Source organism: Heterodontus francisci, chromosome 7 (assembly GCF_036365525.1).
Source record: "Heterodontus francisci isolate sHetFra1 chromosome 7, sHetFra1.hap1, whole genome shotgun sequence".
Lineage (NCBI taxonomy): Eukaryota > Metazoa > Chordata > Chondrichthyes > Heterodontiformes > Heterodontidae > Heterodontus > Heterodontus francisci.
This window is the reverse complement of record NC_090377.1, coordinates 40,246,383-40,269,618: the sequence shown is the minus strand read 5'-3', so window position 1 is coordinate 40,269,618 and position 23,236 is coordinate 40,246,383.

Sequence of the window (23,236 nt, the reverse complement as noted above, 5' to 3'; positions counted from 1 at the left end):
TCAACAGCCTGTTCCAAGGAGAATAGGGATGAGACGGAGGGATGTGCTTTTCTTGGCAAGATAAACTAGTGCAATTATGTTAAGCAGCACTTTAGGTGATGGAATACCTTCAGTTTATGCAACCTCCATACCTCGTACCTTCATTTATCACTTTCACCATCAGATGACTTGAAGCTCCATTCAACCCTTTAACCATATAATATGTCTACATTTGTTTTTTGAGAAATTATAGGTAAACCAATATAGCCAATGCAGAAGGTTAAACTGCAAATGATTTTGTTTTCAAATCAATGTCACAGCTAGATTTTGTAATGCACGCTGCTAACTTGCATGAGGGAATGCAAAGCTGGAGGAGGCTGAAGTTATGTAGCAAAGACTCCTACCTCCTGAATCTTTTACTTCATATAACACCCACTCCAAATTTATTTGCAGCACTGGTTCCCGATTTTTTATTTTATTTGATCTCAGGATGTGGCATTCATTGCCAATGCTTAGTTGTTGTGGTGGTCCGTGGGGGTTGGGGGAGTGGGTGTGGGTGTGCAGTGGGTCCATCTCCACGAATCACTGCCTGATCTAGAGCCTTCCACTTGAATGAAATTAGTACTTCTACACCACACTCTTGTTCAGTAACAGAAAGCCATTCTAAGAAACTACAATAGAAATAAAGACACATCCCAGAAAAAATAAGACTGACGTTATTTCTGAATTGGGTTGAGTTCAGTGAATTTATGCTCTAACTGAATTGTGTATAGATCATATCCAGAGTGGAACATTAGGCTCTATTTGAGTGAGGTGACACACTTTGGTTAGAAAAGCAAAATCATCACCTACACCTTAGAAAATAAGAAACTAAATGGGGTAGAAGAGCAAAGGCATCTAGGGATACAGGTGATCAAATCATTAAAAGCAGCATTGCAGGTCAGCAAAGAAATTAAAAATGCTAACAAAGCACGCAGATTTTTTTCTCTGGATATATAATTCAAAAGTAGTGAAATTATGTTAATCTCGTACAGGACCCTGGCCAGACTGCACTGTACTATGTACAGCTGTGATCGCCATACTATATAAAAGACATAGAAGAAGCACAGGAGAAAGTGCAAAAAAGATTTACAAGGATGGTACCAGAACTGAGAGATTACAGCTATCAGGAAAGATTGAACAGGTTGGGCTTTTTCTTTAGAGGTTGTTATGACCGAGGTGGGAGGAATGCACTGTCTTTCTCTAGTTCCACTACTTCACAGGTCACAACATATATTTAAATGTTTTACCCAGTTACTGATCTGGACAAGTATATTTTTATCTGTTAGTTTCAGAGTAAAAATCTGCCAACCAGGTTTCTTTAATAAACAACAAAATTATTGATTTATTATAAAACAAGACTTATTCAGTAAAGATGCAAAGCTTATTAACATGCAGTCCAAAATATGAAAGTATAAATATATACACTTCTAAAATAACCCAATACACATGCATACACACACGCAGGTTAAAGAAAAAAATAAAGAATATGGGATGTTCCCAAACAGTCTTTTGATCTGGTATCCAGGTACATGGAGATGCCTGTCACTGGGATCTTTCTGGAGCAGTTCTTTTCAAGCAATGTCAAGAATTAGTCTGGTAGGATTTTCAGGAGAAATGCGGCATCAGTTTCTCTATTTCTCATCAGAAGAGTTCTGATGAAGGGTCACTGTCCTGAAATGTTAACTCTGCTTCTCTCTCCACAGATGCTGCCAGACCTGCTGAGTATTTCCAGCATTTCTTGTTTTTATTTCAGATTTCCAGCATCTGCAGTATTTTGCTTTTATCTCTATTTCTCATATTGGATTCTCAAGGTTTCTCAAAGAGGTGGTATAAGATGAGCTGGGTGCTTCTCTCAGCAGGCTGCAATCTCAACTGACATTCAAAACAGTCCACACCCCAATGGAACCAAAACAATATCCAAAACAAAATCAACTCATGACCACCATAAATCTTGACATGTCACTTCTCTGTAAACAACTCCCATAGTCAGCAAGGCTCCTGCTGTTTACTTAGCTTAAGATAGGTGACTTCCAGTAAGTGTTTGATTTTAAACAAAGTCCCAAGTGTCATTCCAATGACTCTTAAAGAAACAAGTCCAGCATCTTCTCAGGTATTTCCAGAGACTTTTACACACAAATCCTCAAAAATATTAAAAAATTGAAGCACCTTCATCACAGTAGGCATAATATCCTGAGACATTGCTTTCCATCATGATGTTCATGGAGCAAAAGGTTGCCAGGATATTAGAAAACCTTGCAGTGACAAACAGCTCCTGTTTTGCTCTCAGTGCTGTTGTTACATTGAAAGAAGGAAAACATGATGGTTGATTATCTCAAGGCAACAATGACATGAAGCATACGCTTTAACATTATTGGTGTTTGAAACATAATGGTAGCATGGAAGATATTATGTAGTCATTTTCACTAGCATCAGCAGAGTATCTTTTATTATTGCATGACCTTCTAAATCTACTGTTAACTCCTCACACCAAATATATATTGCTACAGTGCTTGTTTAAATCCAAGCCAACTGTAACAATGAGTGTTAAATCAATCTGTGAAATTAATTTTCTGTTTTTATAACTGCATTTCTGTGTCTTGTAGTATAGAATGATATTTATTCTGCGCTCAGTATAAACATGTGTCCCACAGCTCATTGGTAGAATAATGTGTTGTGCTAACATGCTGTCTGTACTACTGTTAGTAAGTTTTATGATGATGTTTTATGATGAGCATTTCACCTGGTGACACTTTGAGCACTGGTTCCTACAATCTTCCCAGCTTAAAATGTATTTTCCATACCTGGTTCATTTCCAAAGACTAGGTTCAGAATAACCTCAGATATCGTTGGCTATTTAGCAAATCGTGTAAAGGAGCAGTGATTTACTTCTTTCTTGCTTGTATCCCTCCATAATCCCCTGTAAACAATAATCTGGCTTTTTTAGGGTTTCCTTGTTTGCAAACATATTTTCTGATCTGCATTCTTCTCCTGTCTAGGAATTATATAGCAATGTTCACAAATTACCATCTTCCTTTAGTCATCCTTAATGGTTCTAAACTATCCCTGCCATGACAACCAAAGCACACATTATTTATAAATGGATGCTTGTTTTGCCATTGCACAATACGAATGTAATTTCAAGACACAATACAATCTATCCAGCTCAAAATGCATTTTCATTGTTAGTACATGATGGACAGTTTATATCAATACTTGCCTTTACCCAAAATTATTAATAGCTGACTACTTTGTGCCACTTTGCTAGCTTCACAGCACCAGCATAGGTTGAAGAGGAACAACTGATGCTGTGCTGGAACTGGACATCAACCATTAGTGACGGTGAAAGAGATGAAAATGACTTTGTTGGGACACAAGTTATATAGGTCAAGCACTATAATGTATTTTTCCTATTATTGTTATGCATATTATTTGATGAATAATATACAAATTAAGTTTATCCTATGATATGAAGGAGGTGCTTTGATATGGTTTGGTTTTCTGAGCACCTAGCAGAAACTTACTGATGTGTTATAACAAGATAGTTTTGTTGACTGTGACACAGTGCTTTGGTGAATAGGGTCGTTGTAATCTGTGTACTTGAAATGAAAACATAAAAGACAAAGTACTTATTGGAATATTTCCTAATGCTAAATAAAACCAAGGAAGGTGAATTTTCTAGAGCTTGTAAGGTTATCTAATTCATCAGGTATTCTCAGCAGATATGTGCTGTTTTATGGTAAAATAAAAAATAGCAGTGAGTCGTGATAAAGGCTGGAAAGCATTACATTTCTAACCAGTGAGCCATATAACTTGGTTTAGCTTTGTATTTACATGGATGAGTGAACTATTTTTGGTTCAATAGAATGGAAATAATTAGATCTTCTAATTTAAGGACATGCCTCCATAGGCAAAGTGAATTCTAACGAACTTGTGCAGACTCATATTTGGTGATTTTTGAATTTGTGACAAAGGATTGGAGGCTTAACAACTGATTTTTCTGTGTTTTGCTCCTGATCCATACATTTAAAGTGAAACACATCTTTAATCCCAGGTAAGAGAATTGAAAGATCTAACATTTTGGATTTTGCTGCTCAGGTCCAGTTGCTGTCATGCATACCAGAAGTATGATAATACAAATTATAGACCAACTCTGAAAAGTTAAGAAAAACTGACTTTGTCTTTTAAAAAATGAACCTTTATGTTACAAAGTGAACAATTGTCCAAAATGGCCACCGAAGAAAAGGGGATTGCCTTTTGTGTATTCAAACTATCTGACAAAGACAAATGACAAATCTTCAAAGCTTAGAGCTGTCAATTCCACCACATCCTAAAAAAATTCCTGTATTGAATGTCTTCTTCTGAAACAAAGAAGGTATGAAGTAGCCACATGCTGGGCCATTGTGTGATCACCATGGGGAAGAGTTGAGAATGTCTCCTACCAGGAGGTGAGAGGTGACACAGCTTTACCTTTAAAAAAAGACAGCCGGAGAGAGAGAAAAGCAACATCCTAACAGATTGTATTCCAGCCAAGCCAGAAAGCATGTTCTTGGCTGCAAAATCCTTCATCTACATTACACAGCAGTGAGAACTAGAACTGACTCATCGTCTTCAACTGAACCTTCAATCAACAGAGAAATCTACAATCATCTCAAGCCTGCACCCATCAAGGACTTGATTTCCAAGAGAATCTAACAGGTTTATCGTGACCTCACCCCAACACTCCCCTCCCACCACCGCCCCACTAAAAGTCACATTCCTTTTCCCTTCTCTATCTGTCTCTTCTTGTGTGTGTGCGCGCACGAGCAAATGCATGAGTGGATGCGATTGCGACAATTTCGGGATAAGGTGTATTGATCAATAAACAATTGATTTTCTGTTTATTAAAACCTACGAGAAAACCTGTCGCAGTCTGTTCATTTGAAAAATCAAACACCAAGGGGTGAAACTCTAATAAAAATACACTTGCTGCAGCCAGATGTGGAGTTGAACAATGGGAACCACCCATGTGGCCATAACATTGTGCAATGCTACTTGTGACAGAAGATGTATGTAGTCTAAAGCATTCTTATGAAGGTTAGAATATATCTATATTTTATGAGCAAATCTAGTTCTGCAAATTTATTCCAGGTGATAGGAAAAAAACATGAAAACTAGAGTTCTCTTCCTGACTTGTTCAAATGCCCTTTACCATAGAAACATAGAAAAATTACGACACAAAAGGAGGCCCATTGTATCTGCACCAGCTGAAAAAAACTAGCCACCCAATCTAATCCCACCTTCCAACACCTGGTCTGTAACCTTGTAGGTTACAGCACTTTAGGTGCATCTCCAGGTACCTTTTAAATGAGTTGAGGGTTTCTGCCTCCACCACCATTCCTGGCAGTGAATTCCAGACACCCACCACCCTCTGGGGGAAAAACATTTTCCTCATGTCCCCTCTAATCTTTCTACCAATCACCTTAAATCCGTGCCCTCTGGTAATTGACTTCTTCACGAGGGGAAACAGATCCTTCCTGTCTACTCTATCAAAGCCCCTCATAATTTTGTACACCTCAATGAAGTCACCACTCAGCCTCCTCTGTTCTAAGAAAAACAACCCTTGCTGATCTAATCTTTCCTCATAGCTGCAACTTTCAAGCTCTGGCAAAATTCTTGTAAATCTCCTCTATACTCTCTCCAGAGCAATTATGTCTTTCCTGTAATGTGGTGACCAGAACTGTACACAATTCTCCAGTTGTGGCCGAACCAGTGTTTTATACAGTTCCAGCATTATATCCCTACTTTTGTATTCTATACCTCGGCCAATAAAGAATGCATTCCATAGGCGTTCTTCACCACTCTATCTACCTGTCCTGCCATCTTCAGGGATCTGTGGACGGGCACTCCAAGGTCTCTCACTTCTTCTACCCCTTGCAATATCCTCCCGTTTATTGTTTATTCCCATGCTTTGTTTGCCCTCGCCAAATGCATTACCTCACACTTCTCTGGATTGAATTCCATTTTCCACATTTCCGGCCACTCAACCAAACCATTGATATCATTCTGGAGTCTATGGCTATCCTCTTCACTATCAACTACATGGCCAAGTTTTGTGTCATCAGCAAATTTCTCAATCATACCTCCCATATTTAAGTCTAAATTATTAATACATACCATAAACAGCAAGGGACCCAACACTGAGCACTGTGGAATGCCACTGGAAACTGCTTTTCATTCGCAAAAACGTCCATCAACTACTACCCTTTGCTTCCTGTCACTGAGCCAATCTTGGATCCAACCTGCCACATTCCGCTTTAACCCATGGGCTTTCATTTTTCTGACCAGTCTGCCATGCGGGACCTTGTCAAATGCCTTACTATAATCCATGTAGACCACATCCACTGCACTACCCTCATCAATCCTCCTAGTTACTTCCTCAAAAAACTCAATCAAATTAGTAAGACATGAGCTTCCCTCAACAAATCCATGCTGACTATCCCAGATTAATCCGTGCCTTTACAATGCAGAGCCACTGGCATATTACTGATGGTTTACATGGGGGTTTCATAGAATTCCATAACAAAGGCTACAGCACTGACAACATCCCAGCTATAGTGCTGAAGACTTGTGCTTCAGAACAACTGTGCCTCTAGCCAAGCTATACAGTGACAACACTGGTATCTACACAACCTGACAAACCCAAAACCTCTACCACCTAGAAGGACAAGGGAAGCAAAGGCATGGGAGCACCACCACCGCCTCCAAGGCACACACCATCCTGACTTGGAACTATATTGCCTTTCCTTCACTGTCGCTGGGTTAAAGACTTGCAATTCCCTTCCTAACAGCCCTGTGGGTGTACCGACATCATATGGACTGTAGTGGTTAAAGAAGGCAGCTCACCATCACCTTCTCAACGGCGATTAGGGATGAAACAAGTGCTGGAATGGCAGTGATGCTCACATCCCATGACTGAATTAAAAAAATGTGGAAAATTGCTTAGGTGTGTACTGTCCACAAAAAGTAGGGCAATCCAATCTGGCCAATTAATGCCGCATCAGTCTGCTGTCAATCATCAGCAAAGTGATGGAAGGTGTTATCCACTGTGCTATCAAGTGACACTTATCAAAAACATCCTCACTATACTATGGGTTTCACCAGACCACTCAGCTCCAGACCTCATTACAGCCTTGATCCAAACATGCACAACAAAACTAAATTTCAGAGGTAAGGTGAAAGCAACTGCCATTGACACCAAGACAGTATTTGACTGAGTTTGGCATCCAGGAGCCCTAGTAAAATTGAAGTCAATGGGCATCAGGAGAAAACTCTCCATTGGTTGAAGTCATAGCTAGCACAAAGGAAGATGATAGTGGTTGTTAGAAGCCAAGCATCACAGCCCCAGGACATCCCTGCAGGAGCTCCTCAGGGTAGTGTCTTCGGCCTAATCATCTTCAGCTGCTTCATCTATAACCTTCCCTTCAACCTAAGGTTAAATGTTTTCTGATGATTGCACAGTATTCAGTTCCATTCATAATTCCTCAGATAATGCCCACATGCAGCAAGAGCTGGACAACATTTAGACTTGGGATGAGAAGTGGCAAGTAGCATTTGTGCCACACAAGTGCCAGACAATGACTATCTCCAACAAGAGAGAGTCTAACCACCTGCCATTGACATTCAATGGCATTATCACCGTTGAATCCCCTACCATCAACATCCTTGGGGGTTACCATTGACCAGAAACTTAACTAAGCCACAAAAATACTGTGGCTACAAGAGCAGGTCAATGGCTTGTAATTCTATGGCAAGTGGCTCACCTCCTAAATCCAGGAGTACCTTCACCACACAGACTGCAATGGTTCAAGAAGGCAACATCCATATCCAGTGAATGAATAATTAAAAAATAAAAATTCACTTATTAAACAAAGTCTGTGAAGAAACAAAATTCCTGCTGCATAAATTCCACAGAGATGCATAACTGGAGGTGATGTAACGGTATTCATTAATGCGTTTTATAGTAGGACATGGGTTCACATGACTAGAGGGATCTGACTTTGGTCTTGGTACCTGTCCCAGTTTTGAGTGGGAACTTGAAGGCAGCGAGACCAGAATCATAGATTCATAGTGTAGGAAATAGGCGTTCATCACTCCTGCTTGAAATTGGTGGGAGGCTTGTTAAGTTATGCAAGCCAGTGTCCGATGATACAATTTTAACATATCACAGGATGTCTACAAGCTCAACCCTGTGGCTCTCAATGTAAAGAAGCCAAAATAGCAGACCTATAAAGGGGCAGCTGGAGGCTGCTGATTAATGCTTCAGGTGAGTCTTTTTGCACAGTCAAGAAGATTAATGAGTTCGAACAGCCCTCCTCTTTATGGAAAAGCTGCTATTCCATCCTTTCATGAATGGAGCCACATGGAAAGCTACCCTGTTGTTTCCCCACATGAGAAGCTTCCATTTGCAACAGTCCTGTCAGTGCAATGTGTTTAGCAGTGGTAATGGAAGAGGGAATTGGACAAGTCACCCTAGGTTGCTCTTAAGCACCTCCTGCTGATTGGGTCAAGAAAGCTGTAGAATAAATTATACCAGGCTGGATGTCCACCTGCAATTCCCAAGCACACTTAAGGCAAACTTTCATAGGCATCCCCCTTGAATTGGGCATATCCACATGATTATGTTAACTTCTGACCAATAGACCATAGAATTTTACAGTACAGAAGATGGCCATTTGGTCCATGTATCTATGCTAGCTCTTTTCCAAAGCAATTCAAAACTAAGTGATATAAGCAGAAGATCAGCCATAATCTCATTGAATGGCGGAGTGGGCTTGAAGGGCTGAATGGCCTATTCCTGCTCCTATTTCTTATGTTCTTATGTTCCTAATCCCACTGTTTCATTCTCTCCCCTGCTTAAATATTTATCCAATTTTCCATTGAAAGGTGCAATGATTTCTGCCTCAATCATTTCTTGTCGAAAAAGATTCCAGGCACGAAATTCATGTACCCAGATTTTCAGAAGCAGGCCCCACAATTCGCAAAGTGTCCAAGCCCATTCAGATCAGCAAGGGTAAGATGCAAAATTCATCTACCCACCTCATCTGAATGATTTTGGCTTTAGTTTCTCACTCAAGCACTGCTTTTTCCTTCTCAGTGCTGCTGGCGAGTTCTGCATCCAACAGGGGACGTGGGCAACGTTGCCTCAAACCACATGGAACTGGCAGCCTGCTCTTTCTTAAAGGCAGGCTGACTCTTAAAGGGAAGCTGCACAAAAAGATTGCTGCACTGGAAATTCTTGCAAATTGAACACCAAGGCAGACAGAGGGATCCAGACTGAAGGATGCATTAAAGGTGCTGGTGGGTGGTGGGGTGGGAGCAGGAGACCCTGAAGGATCACCCTCAGAAGGAAGTGGGAGCAGTTGACCAGGAAGGTCAAATCCCAAAGTCTGGACCCAAGGACCTGGCAGCAGTGACACAGATGCCTAATGATTTCCCACAGCTGACCAACATCAGTGAAAGCACCTTCACATGACATCTCACACCCACCACACTATCAACCTCTCATGCTGCTCAATGCAGCACATGCTCATCACTCACCCAGCAGCACTCCCTGGCACTCAGGACTCATGCCTAACATCTAGATACTCCACCTCACCCTCACAGATCTACCGGTGCTGCCAGCCTCACACCTACCTTTCACTGTTTTCACATACCTCCAGCTATTCAGCTATGGCAGGCACATCACCTAAATACAGCGCTACACAATCACTGGCATTCTGCACATTCCCTTGCTGGACACATTGGCACACAATAGAAGCAAGCAGAGCAGAACTGGCCGGGGAAAAGGATACCTGCATTTTCTAAGCCCTGCAGAGAAGATGGCTCTCAGCATCATGCACTTGGTTGGAACAGCATCCAACATTGCTGAAAATATTGAGGATGACAGCATGTTTCTGCCTTATATAACTCCCAGCTCAGCCTCATCCTACTATCTGGCATGATGAGCAGGTTCCTGATGGTGTGACCATGGACCTCTTACTTCATCCATCTTCCCTCTCCCCACTTCCCTTCTGATTTCCTGCTTTCAGGCACCCAAGAACTGTCACCTGCCTAGCCACAGGAGGCCCAGGAGGAGGAAAGAAAGCAACAGTACAATACTGATGAAGAGGCCCCATCACTTGATCTGACATTCGCAGCCCTCCAGCTGAGATACTGACACTGCACTTACCTTGAAGGATAGCATAGAGTTGGAACTAGCACAGGGTGAGTCACTGGGCATGAGTCTGCTGCAACCAGGCCAGGGTGAAAGAATGGTTTGTTAGCCAACTCACCGGAGGGAAAGTGGCAGACAAGTGCTGCTGAAGAGGTCTCAGATGAGGACCTCAATGGGGTAGCATGGAGGAGAGAGCTGATTAGCATGCACAGCAAGTTGCTGTGTGCTTTGGCTGGCAAGCCATAAAGCCTCCTGTCATAGTCAAGGAACATGGAGGAGTCCAGTTCCAACTTGGCAGAGGGCACCGCAAGGAAATTGCCCTCTCCATAGCACCTGCTCCATGTCCATTGTGCTGTCGAACCAGAGGAAATGACACAGCTGTTGAAGCCTTTGTGGGGACAGATTATCTAATTCTTTGCCATTCCCATGATGATGCAGCAACACCCTCTGGCAAATGCAGCAAAATACCTCCAAAAACACTTTGGAGTACTTTTAGACACTTTCCAATAGAAGAAGTTCCGAAAATGTAGCCTACGTGCAATCAGGGCGCTTACCCTTTAAATAAAGCTACTGCTGTTTCATGCTTCTTTTTTCAAGTTTGGACAACGCAAGCATTTCCAGGACCTGCATTGTTCAATTTAGGAAGCCTAGCGTTGCATCAATCGGTTGGACAGTGTGACGCCAGGATAGAGCCAATTCAACGTGTTTGGGCACACGTAGGAGACAGAGCTGTTTGCATCCCTGAAGAATGCCACACAGGCTGCAGAGTGGCCTTTGGCAAAGCCTGCCTCCAGGGAAGCCAGGTTGGCCTTCATGGCTCCACTAAAAGTGGTGCTATGCAATTCAATTTCATGCCCTTGTCACGTTTATGAGAAGTGCAACAATGAAAAAAAAGACTCAAACTGAAGAGTTATAAAAATTGATTTTACCTTTTTAAAGAGGGTGGTGGTTGATGGCAAATGTTCATCCTGGAGTTTAGTTACTAGTGGTGTACCGCAAGGATCTGTTTTGGGGCCACTGCTGTTTGTCATTTTTATAAATGACCTGGAAGAGGGTGTAGAACGGTGGGTTAGTAAATTTGCGGATGACACGAAGGTCGGTGGAGTTGTGGATAGTGCCGAAGGATGTTGTAGGGTACAGAGGGACATAGATAGGCTGCAGAGCTGGGCTGAGAGATGGCAAATGGAGTTTAATGCGGAAAAGTGTGAGGTGATTCACTTTGGAAGGAGTAACAGGAATGCAGAGTACTGGGCTAATGGGAAGATTCTTGGTAGTGTAGATGAACAGAGAGATCTTGGTGTCCAGGTACATAAATCCCTGAAAGTTGCTACCCAGGTTAATAGGGCTGTTAAGAAGGCATATGGTGTGTTAGCTTTTATTAGTAGGGGGATCGAGTTTCGGAGCCACGAGGTCATGCTGCAGCTGTACAAAACTCTGGTGAGACCGCACCTGGAGTATTGCGTGCAGTTCTGGTCACCGCATTATAGGAAGGATGTGGAAGCTTTGGAAAGGGTGCAGAGGAGATTTACTAGGATGTTGCCTGGTATGGAGGGAAGGTCTTACGAGGAAAGGCTGAGGGACTTGAGGTTGTTTTCGTTGGAGAGAAGGAGGAGGAGAGGTGACTTAATAGAGACATATAAGATAATCAGAGGGTTAGATAGGGTGGATAGTGAGAGTCTTTTTCCTCGGATGGTGATGGCAAACACAAGGGGACATAGCTTTAAGTTGAGGGGTGATAGATATAGGACAGATGTTAGAGGTAGTTTCTTTACTCAGAGAGTCGTAGGGGCGTGGAACGCCCTGCCTGCAACAGTAGTAGACTCGCCAACTTTAAGGGCATTTAAGTGGTCATTGGATAGACATACAGATGAAAATGGAATAGTGTAGGTCAGATGGTTTCACAGGTCGACGCAACATCAAGGGCCGAAGGGCCTGTACTGCGCTGTAATGTTCTAATTCTAATTCTAATTCTAAAAAAGTGGACAATGCTGCATGTGTATTCGAACATTGCCACACTGTCTGTTCAGAACAAAGGATGCCTAACCAGGTTGAGAGGTGTCAATTATGCCCACCCTGAAACATTCCTGAATTGAATGGGCTGTACTGAAACAAAGAATGCATGAAGTGGAAACATCATACTCAGATTATTCTCATCCTGGCCATTGTGTTATTACTATGGGGGAGAGGCCAAAGCATCTCTAACCAGAATCTGATGTGACATATCTTTTTACCTTAAAAAGGCATCCCTTCAGGCAGAGAGAGAGAGAGAGACCCAGGAAGCAGCATAACAAAAGCTTGTCCAACTGCAAGCTGGGAGAAGATCCAACAAGCCAAGAAGTGAGGCGCCCTGTTGTAAATTCTACATTTTCAATTTGTGCAGCAGTGACTTGAAGGTGATCCTCTGTCTTCAAACTGATCTTTCAACGGAGAGAAATCTACAAACACCTCAGCCCTACAATCAAAGAGAGCTTGACCTCTGAAAGAATTCAACAGGTTTACCGTGAACCCCGAAACCCTACCTCACTTCAAACCACTTACCACTTTTCCTCTCTATCTGTCTCTTCTTGTTTGCGTGCGCATGAGTGAATGTGTGAGTGGATGCAGTTGCAACAATTTTGGGCTAAGGCCTATTGCTCAATAAATAATTAATTTTCTGTTTTAAACCTATAAGAAAACCTGTCGTTGTCTGGTTATTTGACAAACAAAACACGAAGAGGTTAAACTCTAATAACAAAAATCACGTGCGCGGTCAGGTGGGAGTTGAACAGTGGGAACCACCCACACCTCTCACCATGTGGCCCTAACACCCTCCATATTCCAATAACTCTCCTTATAAAGAAATTTCTCCTAAACTCACCTCATTCTACGAGTAATAACTTTAAATTACCGATCCCTTGTCATTGACACCCCAACCATGGGATATATTTTCCTAGCCACAATGTCAAAGCTCTTCATCTATTCAATCTTCAGCAGATTTTTTGTTCCAGTGAAATTTCTCCTCATAACAATAGTTTTTCATCCCTCGCATATCCTGATAAATTAAGAATCCACCTTCCCAGTTTCACAAGGTCATTCTTTTTAATGATCTACAAAACAGCACTAGTGTCAATGGTTACATTCTAAACAGCGGAATGTATTTTGAGGATTTGAAGATTTCAAACATTTGGCTAGCAAAATGTAATCTGTTGATGTTATTGATCGTATAGACATCTAAAGCTGATCAAAAGCTCCTCAGGACTGGACGATCATTTTTGATACCAATTTTGATACCAAAGTACGAGCTAGCAGTTTTCTTGCAGATATAAGTGATGGTACACAGATAAGATTGTTTTTAATATATTAGTAAAATCAATTCATGCCACAATACTGTATTGTTCCTTGGTTATTTCAGCATACACTCTATTGGCGAATAGATACTGTCACTACCACTAATAAAAGTCAAATAGCTTTGATGTACAACCACAAAGCACAATAGGAAAGTTAAGTTGTCAGTTTAATTCACTCTTTCAGTTTTAATCTGCATTAAAGCTTTTATCAGACTGTGTGAGAAGAGATTCGAATCAGATTAGAATACAAGTTTCTGTCCCACAGTATGTTCCCAGGAGGGAGCAGGTACAATGGCTACAGCACCTGTCATTAACTAATTACTTAGAGTTACATAAGCTTGTGGTTTTCTTGTGGTAAAGAGCACTGTGACAGCCTTTGAACAGGATGTATACTTCACTTTGTTGGGTAAATTCTCATCTTGTCACCACAGCAATCTGACTGATACCAGGATTTACACCAAAAACTAATATATATTATGTGGAAACAACTTATATAGTCGCCCGAGTGTCAAATTCTGCTAAACATATGTTAGCTATTTCTGAAAAATCTATCAGGCTGACGATGCATTCCACTCTGTAATGGTTGCCCAAATAAACAAATATCAAGTGTTTTGAGATGTTTCATCATAAGGTATGTATGTATAATTATTATTCAAATGATGATGAGCACTTCCATGTTTAATGGCAACACATTTACTAAAGCAACAGTAGGGAAAGGATTTAAACATGCCAAAACATTTCTCGTTTGGTTTCAGTTTAAAATATACTGTAAAAGTTGCTTTCGGACATACATTTGCAGAGTTAAACAATTCCTTTTTAAATTAAATTTTTTTAAGTTAAACCTCCCACTTTTTGTTACCCTTATTTAAGAAAATGCATTTGGGAAATTAAATGCTTACAGCATTCAGAAGTGGAAACCATTTGTATTGTAGCAATAAGTCCTTAAGTTCATTAATACCAACTGTTTAAATCCCTAAAATACAGGTTAAATATATATCACAAATGCACAGTATTTAATTTGGTAATTAATGATGTGAGACTTCCAGCACTATGAAAGTTTGCATTTACTTCATTTTGGATTTTTTTCTCCTATTTTCCCATTGTTGTCCACCCACAGTCTGCTTAGCTGAATACATTCTCCTGCAAACATGGAAGAGTGATCTCAGCTCTGGGTTTCTGCTTCAATTTAAGCACAATTTGTTGTTATCAATCAATCTAATCAATCAATCAGGATTGTCTGTAACCAATATGGTGGATATGGTGAGTTTAATCAGAGTTTACAATGGTTATAACACACTATTTATACAAATAGAAAAGCCATACAACCATGACAAGTAGTGAGTACCGGTCCAGGTCGGGCAGGGTGTCTGCCATGCGTGAACAGCTCTTCTCTTTTTCCTCTTCTCAGCGCCTTGTTTATTCTCAAAGCTTTCTTTGAACTACCCAAGAGTGTTAGACTAAAGTCAGCATGGATCCGCTCCAGAGAGCCCTCCTGTCTGCTACCTACTGTACTAAAATATTTTAAAAACTTTTCCTTTATACCCTTTTTCAGGGGTGGTGCTGGAGTTCATTATTGACAAGACCTCATTGTCCTATAAAGTTTTCTCTTAATACAAGATGCCCAATGGTATGTCAAGTTCTTTGTTTAAACCATGGAATAAAAGCCTGCCCTTGTGTTATCTTCCACCTTCCATGGGTCTCTATAGACATTGCATGTACTTTCTGTCCTTGATTAATTATACCCTTGCAGCATCTTCCCTTATCACTTCCCTTATTCCTAGTAAAACAAAAGTTAAGCAATTTCCAGTAAAATGAAACTTACAGCCCTAACCTAATCCTATATATGTATATATATTCTAAGCATATTTCTAATTTCTAACAGACTCCCCAGCTTGAGAAGGAGAAACTTCATTCAACCTCTCATTTCCAATCCTCTATCAACATGTCAATTCTAAATTATTGGTTCAATGATTCAATCAGCAGGTCAAGCACCTCAAATAGCAAGACATTGCAATTAGGACTATCAGGATCAGGCACTGAGCAATGACTAGGGGCTGCTAAGGCCATTTTTGTCCAGGGGTATTTACTTGCATTGTAAGCTACTTCCCACCATTGGTTGTCTCCAAATTTGTTCACTGCTTTTCCAATTCAAGCATTATTTTGTTGCATCTCAACTAAGTGTTTCTTTCTATGATGGACCTTAAACTAAGAAACAGTTGGATCTCTGGTTGTTTTTGATGTCAGTCAAGCCTTTTGATATCTGACTCAATAGATTTCCATACATAGTGCAGGTGATAGCCCTAGAAGATTGATGCTTATTTTCCTTAGACTCTAATTACTTCATTAATTTTTTCTTGGACTTCGTGAATCCTAGTTCTGCTATGCAATGCCTGGAGCATGGCTGGTGGAAGGCTTTTGCTGGAGGAGACTGTAAATGGCCTTGCCCTCAAGCAATTCTGGGTCTTGACGGCTGACTTCAGACTGCATCATCTCAGCATTGAAGGTAGCGGTCTGGGCTGGCCGGCTGACAGGCAACAGCAAGGCCACTGGTGGAGTGGCAGTGGTGGGAGCATGAATGCTGTCATCTTGAGAGAAGACAGCAGGTTCCTCCTCCATGGAGCTACTGCCACTCTCCCACCCCACCCCCAGTATGGCATCTCACCAATTCTAGTAATCTGTTGGAGGACAGATTGCTGGACTGTTAAGAAAGCCTGCAAGCGCCTTTGAGTACTGAGAACGGTCTGTGATGGCATCAGTCTGACCCTGCATGGCATCAAATATGTATCTCACAACCTCAGTCTAAGCTTTCAGTGCAACACTGAGATGTTGGATGACTTCTGCATGTGTCACAGTGGAAGCTGAGACAGCAGCCACCAAATGCTCCATAATGATTTGGTCTGCTAGCACTGTCATGAAGTTGGCCACAAAATGCACAGGGGAAAGGATAGGCTCCAAGCTCTACGTGATGCCCTCTGCCACGTTAGAGCCTGACTTCTCCATGCTCTTTGACAGTGACAGGAGGCTGTCAATGCACTAAGCATCTTGTGTACATTTTTATCAGCATTCTCCCATAGGCTGCCCCTTCAAAATCCTCATATGTGCCCCTTGTAGTAGGATTCATCCTCTGGTGAGCTAGCAGATGAGCTATCCTTTCTCCCTGATCTGGCTGCAGCCCATGTTTGCCCACCATGTGCCAATCCCAACTCTATGCCAGGCTCTAAGCTATATGATGTGCCCATATCTGAACTTGTGCCTGCGAGCGTCAGATCACGCGGTGGTGCTTCCTCATGAATGGGGTTGCTCTCCCTCTGGCCAGGCAACACTTCTTGGACATTTGAAAGAATAAAATCAAAAGGGGAGGGAGGGTGAGTGGGAAGGAAAGCAGGTGTTCCATGGTCACACCATCTGCAGCTTTCACTTCATGCCAGATATCAGGATGAGAGTGTTGAAGCAGTTGAGAAGGGACATAAGGCAGTAGTTTGCCATCATCCTCAATGGTCTCAGCAACACTGGATGCCATGTGCTTCGTCGCAGCTGGCCCCATGGTTTGCAACAGCATCTCCTTTGGCAGGTTTGGTGAATTGAGTCATACAGGCTCACCACGTTCTCAGCTGTTCCCTGCTGTTACAAGCGACTTTATCCTGCAAGAGAGAGGGAAGGATGTCATTGATTGTGTTGCACCATATTTGGTTGATGTGCCAGCTATGGCTGAATAACTAGAGGTACATGAAGGGATCAAGATGTGAGACTGGCATCATTGGAAGGTGTGTGTAGGCGAGCTGGAAGATGTGAATGTTAAGCGTGAGTCCTGAGTGCCATTGAATGCTACTGGGTGAGTGATGGGAGTGTGGTGCATTGAGTGTGAGGTTGCTGATTCGGTCTGTTAAATGTGTGATGTGAAGATGCAGTCATTGACCTTGACCATCTACATGTGAGGTCATTAAACTTCTTTCAGCACTGCTGCCAGGTTCTCGGGGCCAGACTCCAGGCATTGAGCTCCCTTGTCACCTGCTCCCATTCCCTTTGGAGAGTCTGCCTTGAGGGCCTCCTGGCCCCCTGCAGAAACATGACCTCTCTCCTTCTGTCTATCTTGATCAATAATGCCTCCACTGCCACAGCTGTGAACCTGGGAACCAGCTCTCTGGCCTGACGCGAAATATTCCTTTTCAGATTTGCACCAGTATCAATCAGCAACAGCCATCTGTTATCCCATGCAGAATCCCTTTAAGGAGAACAGATTGCCTTTGAGAGCTAGAAGCTATCTGGAACATATGCTAGCCTTGCACACTCTTGGACTCCCTGTTCAGCTGGCACTCAGCCAACAGTGTGGGTCACACTGGGCTGCACACTCCAAATATTTAAATGAGGAGCCAGCATTTTTTTTATTCATTCATGGGATGTGGGCATCACTGTCTAGGCTAGCATTTATTGCACATCCCTAAGAGGGCATTTAAGAGTCAACCACATTGCTGTGGGTCTGGAGTCACATATAGGCCAAACCAGGTAAGGACAGCAGATTTCCTTCCCTAAAGGACATGAGTGAACCAGATGGGTTTTTACAACAATCGACAATGGTTTCATGGCCATAGCTTTTAATTCCAGATTTATTAACTGAATTTAAATTCCACTTTCTGTTGTGGTAGGATTCGAACCCATGCCCCCAGAGCAATACCTTGGGCCTCTGGGTTACTAGTCCAGTGACCAATACCACGATGCCACCACCTCCCCCTGGGCAATAGGTTCAGGCACATCACAAATCGTGACCCCGCACCCAGAAAACGGTGTGGCCAATTTCTACCCTTTTTAGTTATCTTGTTTGATCATTTCAAAAATAAGTGTGAATTGTAAGTAATGATTTGACCATTTACTCATTATATACTGAATTTGCCCTATAGAACAGGTATATGACCGCTATTGAAACAGATAGCCACAAAGAAAATCAATTGTAGCATTTTCTTTCTAATACACACTGTCAAGGCAAGGCACTCTTATTGACTCTGGCATGTACTGGAATAGTCTTCAATCAGATATCTACAAACACTGTCAGTCTAAAAGTACATTGTGAGGCAGCACTTAAGAAACTGCACACAAGGCATTATTTTTGCTTAGTTGCATTGTTTTCTCAGTTTTTGTTTAACATTTGAAGTTAAGTGCCAGTGCACACTTAAGCCAAAAGTAAGTTTCATAATCAGGTTTTATATTTCCTGGCTAGTGAGGGTTGCAATGTCCTGTGGCTGAGAAATCAGAGTGACACAGGCCTGGAGATGCCGCTCATTTTTTTCGGTGCAATTCACACAAAATCAGCATAACTGGCACAATAGTTTGGGGAACTTTTTAGGGCAAATTGCATTCAGCACAAATGCAGTTTCCATGATCCTTTGCACTGATTTTAAAATCATTGCGCTACAAACAGGCCAATCCCAGGGTCAATTAATTACCTCTGGGAGTTTCCACTAATTGTGCTCGTTTGCAGGCCTTCGAGGAAGCTCCAAAAATTAAGCTGGACTTTGGGTGCAAGGACACTAGTAAGTTCATTTTAAAAGTTTTGATTGTAATTGTTTTAAATTTACCAAGAAACTGATTACGGTACCCAGTATAACTCGAAAATAGTTTTGTATAGTTTTTAAAGGTCATTTTCAGCAATTTAAAAGCAGATTACTCACAGATGTGGGATTGGTTAGCTCAGTTGGCTAGATAGGGAGAGTGCGATGCAGAAAGAAACCAAGTGTGGGTTCAATCCCTGTACTGGCTGTGGTGGTTGATGGAGGCCTGCCTCCTTACCTTGTCCCATGCTTCTGGACTGATCACTTTCGAGCTCTACATGGCAAACTGTCTCTCTGTATTAGAGAAAGATTCCTTTGGGACTACAGCTATAACAACTCACAGATGATGGATTGACACTGTGATGATGCTTATTTTTTGTAATAAACTAAGAGTGCTGCAGAGATAGAGGAAGTTACAAATGTAGGCAGATGTGAGGTCATGAAGGGATTTAAACATGAAGCTAAGACATTTAAATTTGATGCATTAGGAACAAAAAGTTAGTGTTAGTCAGCCAGCACGGGGGCATGGTGAATGGGACTTGGTGTGATTTAGGATACAGGAAGCAGAGCTTTAGATGAACTGGAGTTTATGGAGAGTGAAAGATGTGAGGCCAGCCAGGAGAGAATTTTTTTTTATTCATTCATGGGATAAGGGTGTCACTGGCTAGGATACCATTGATTGCCCATCACCAATTGCCCTTGAGAAGGTGGTGCTGAGCTGCCTTCTTGAACTGCTGCAGTCCATGTGGGGTAGGTACACCCACAGTGCTGTTAGGATGGGAGTTCCAGGATTTTGACCCAGCGACAGTGAAGGAATGGAGATATAGTTCCAGGTCAGGATAGGTGGTGGTGTTCCCATCTGCTGCCCTTGTTCTTCTGGGAGCCACGGTTTTGGGAGGTGCTGTCTAAGGAGCCTTTGTGCGTTGCTGCAGTGCATCTTGTAGATGGTACACACTGCTACCACTGTGCGTCGGTGGTGGAGGGAACAAATGTTTGTGGATGGGATGCCAATCAAGTGGGCTGCTTTGTCCTGGATGTTGAGCTTCTTGAGTTTTGTTGGAGCTGCACCCATCCAGGCAAGTGGAGAGTATTCCATCACACTCCTGACTTGTGCCATGTAGATGGTGGACAGGCTTTGGGGAATCAGGAGGTGAGTTACTTGCTGCAGGATTCCTAGCCTCTGACCTGATCTTGTAGCCACGGTATTTGTATGGATACTCCAGTTCAGTTTCTGGTCAATGGTAGCCCCCAGGATGTTGATAGTGGGGGATTCAGCGATCGTAATGCCATTGAACATCAAGGGGAGATGGTTAGATTCTCTCTTGTTTGAGATAGTCATTGCCTGGCACTTGTGTAGCGCGAATGTTACTTGCCACTTAACTTCCCAAGCCTGGATATTGTCCAGGTCTTGCTGCATTTCTATACAGACTGCTTCAGTATCTGAGGAGCTGTGAATGGTGCTGAACATAGTACAAGCATCAGCGAACATCCCCACTTCTGACCTTATGATTGGAGGAAGGTCTTTGATGAAGCATTGGAATAATCAAAACTGGAGGTGAGAAAGACATGAATGAGGGGTTCAGCAGCAGATGTGCTGAGACAGGACAGACACAGTTGATGTTATTGAGTGGAAGTAAACAATCTTTGGGAAGTATCTGGGGTGGAAGCTCATGTCAGGGTGAAATAGAATGGCAAGTTTGTGAACTATCAGCTGCAGCCTGAGACAATGGCCATGAGGAGCATGTAATTGGTGGCAAGGTACAGAGTTTGTGAAAGGGACCAAAGACAGAGGGTGTGAAATTTAGATCTGTAGCAGCACAAGCTCTGTCGCAGCAGGCCCCATAATGCAGAAAATCATCTCCTCCATAGAGCTCAGAAGATGCAGGCATCCTTTTCCTGCACCAATTCTACTTTGCTCCCAGTGATTATGCGTCAACTTGCCCTGCAAGAGAGGGAAGAATGTCAGTGATTGTGTGGCACTGCGTTTGTGTGATGTGCCTGCTACAGCTGAATAGCTGAAGGCATATGAAAGCAGCTGAAGCTGGATATGAAGCTGATCATTGGAAGGTGTGTGAGGGTAAGGTGGTGTATCTGAATGTTGGACGTAAGTGTTACGGACTGCTGATGGGCGAGTAATGGGGCTGAGGTGCATTGAACAGCATGAGAGGTTGGTGTTGCATTGAGTATGAGTTGTCATGTGAAGATGCATTCATTGACCTTGATTCCCTGCATGAGTTTATTAGACTCCTTGTGGTATTTTTGGTAGGTCCTTGGGGCCAGAGTCTGGGAATTGAGCTCCCTGACCACCTGCTTTCCATCACTCGAGGGCCTCCTGTCACCCCATGGAAACATGGGCTCTCTCCTCCTGTCCGTCTCCACCACTAAGGCTTCCAGCACCACATCTGTGAACCAGGGAGCTCTCGCTTTGCCATAGTATTCATTTTCCCTTCTTCAGAATTATAGCAATTGCATTCAGCAGTAGCATCCTCTTATTCAATGCAGTTACCCTTTAAGAGGAACAGATTACCTTTTAAGAGGAGCAGGCTGGCCGCACTATGTTTAGTTTAGTTTAGAGATACAGCACTGAAACAGGCCCTTCGGCCCACAGAGTCTGTGCCGACCATCAACCACCCATTTATACTAATCCTACACTAATCCCATATTCCTACCACATCCCCACCTGTCCCTATATTTCCCTACCACCTACCTACACGAGGGGCAATTTATAATGGCCAATTTACCTACCAACCTGCAAGTCTTTTGGCTGTGGGAGGAAACTGGAGCACCCGGAGAAAACCCACGCAGACACAGGGAGAACTTGCAAACTCCACACAGGCAGTATTCAGAATTGAACCCGGGTCACTGGAACTGTGCTCTTTGTGAACTCTGCTCGGCCCCTTGCTGAATGCTCAGTTAGCCAGCAATGCATGCCCTGCTCAGACCAACTCTACAATCAGGTAAATGAGGAGGCAGCACCTCCACAGCAACAGCATTATGACCCCTGCATCCAAAAATGGATGCAGACCAATTTCTAGCCAGATGGCTTTGGTTTCCTCAATGTTTAACTCGAGGAAATTGTAGCTCATCCATGATTGGATATTCAGAGAAGTGGGCTGACAATACAGGGGCAGTGGAGTAGTTGAGGGAGCTATTTTCCTTAGATACTTTAAATGCTAAAGATCCTCTAAGGTGACCGAGATGGGGTCTTGCTGTTGCAGCTTGTACACACCGCCTGTCGCCAATTAATTGCCACTTAAGAGCTTCTTCCCTCTGCCGCTGGTATTTTGCCAACGGCAGATGAGCACTTCGGCACCTGAAGAGGCCGCCTAGTAATACTTACTCTGTGTCCCACGGAGGGCCCCCCAAGTAACATGGACTGCCCCTGCTAAAACAACCCACCCTGCCCTAGACTCCAACCCCCACCCACCATAACCCTCACTGGAGCCTAGCTGATTGTCTCCAGCGAGGCCCAATCCCCCACTTACCTTATCCGAGGCCAACATCCATGGTCCTCTTCTTTACTGAATGCAGTCCCAGCAGTGGCCAGCACTCCCGATGGCATAGCTGGGACCAAAGAGCTGCTGGACCTCTGATTTGCTGACTGCTCTTGGAGGCAAGACATCCTGCCTTACACGGGCGGAAGCCCCAGTTGAAGTCAATTGAGTGCCTGTACCACGCAAAATAGCAGCGTGGCTTTCAGGCCTGGCAAAGGCGAGCTTGCCTCCAACTTTCCAGCAGGTGGATGGGGCCACTGCCTTCATAATTAAATTCTAGCCTATATCCTGGATTGTTAGGATCTGCCATACACATCTCAGATTCAATAAGGCTAGTTGCTCCCACAAGCAGCCTAAGCATTTAAACTTTTTGACTTAGACATCTATTTATACAATAGCTGACCTGGGGGTGTAATAATGGTTGTCCCTTGTGACCCAAACCAGATATCATGAAGTTAACTTACAGCAGATGGGAGGGCATGCGATCTCTTTGGTCCCTTGGAATTATATGTTTTGCAGCTTGCCATGTCAGGCGTTCATGCAGCATTGGACCATCAAGGCATGAAGACCCTGAAGTACAGTGGGTGAGAACTGGGAGTGGGCCACAGCACGGAAAGGATGCTGACCAGTGTCACAGTGAACTCATCCCCAGCTCCAGCA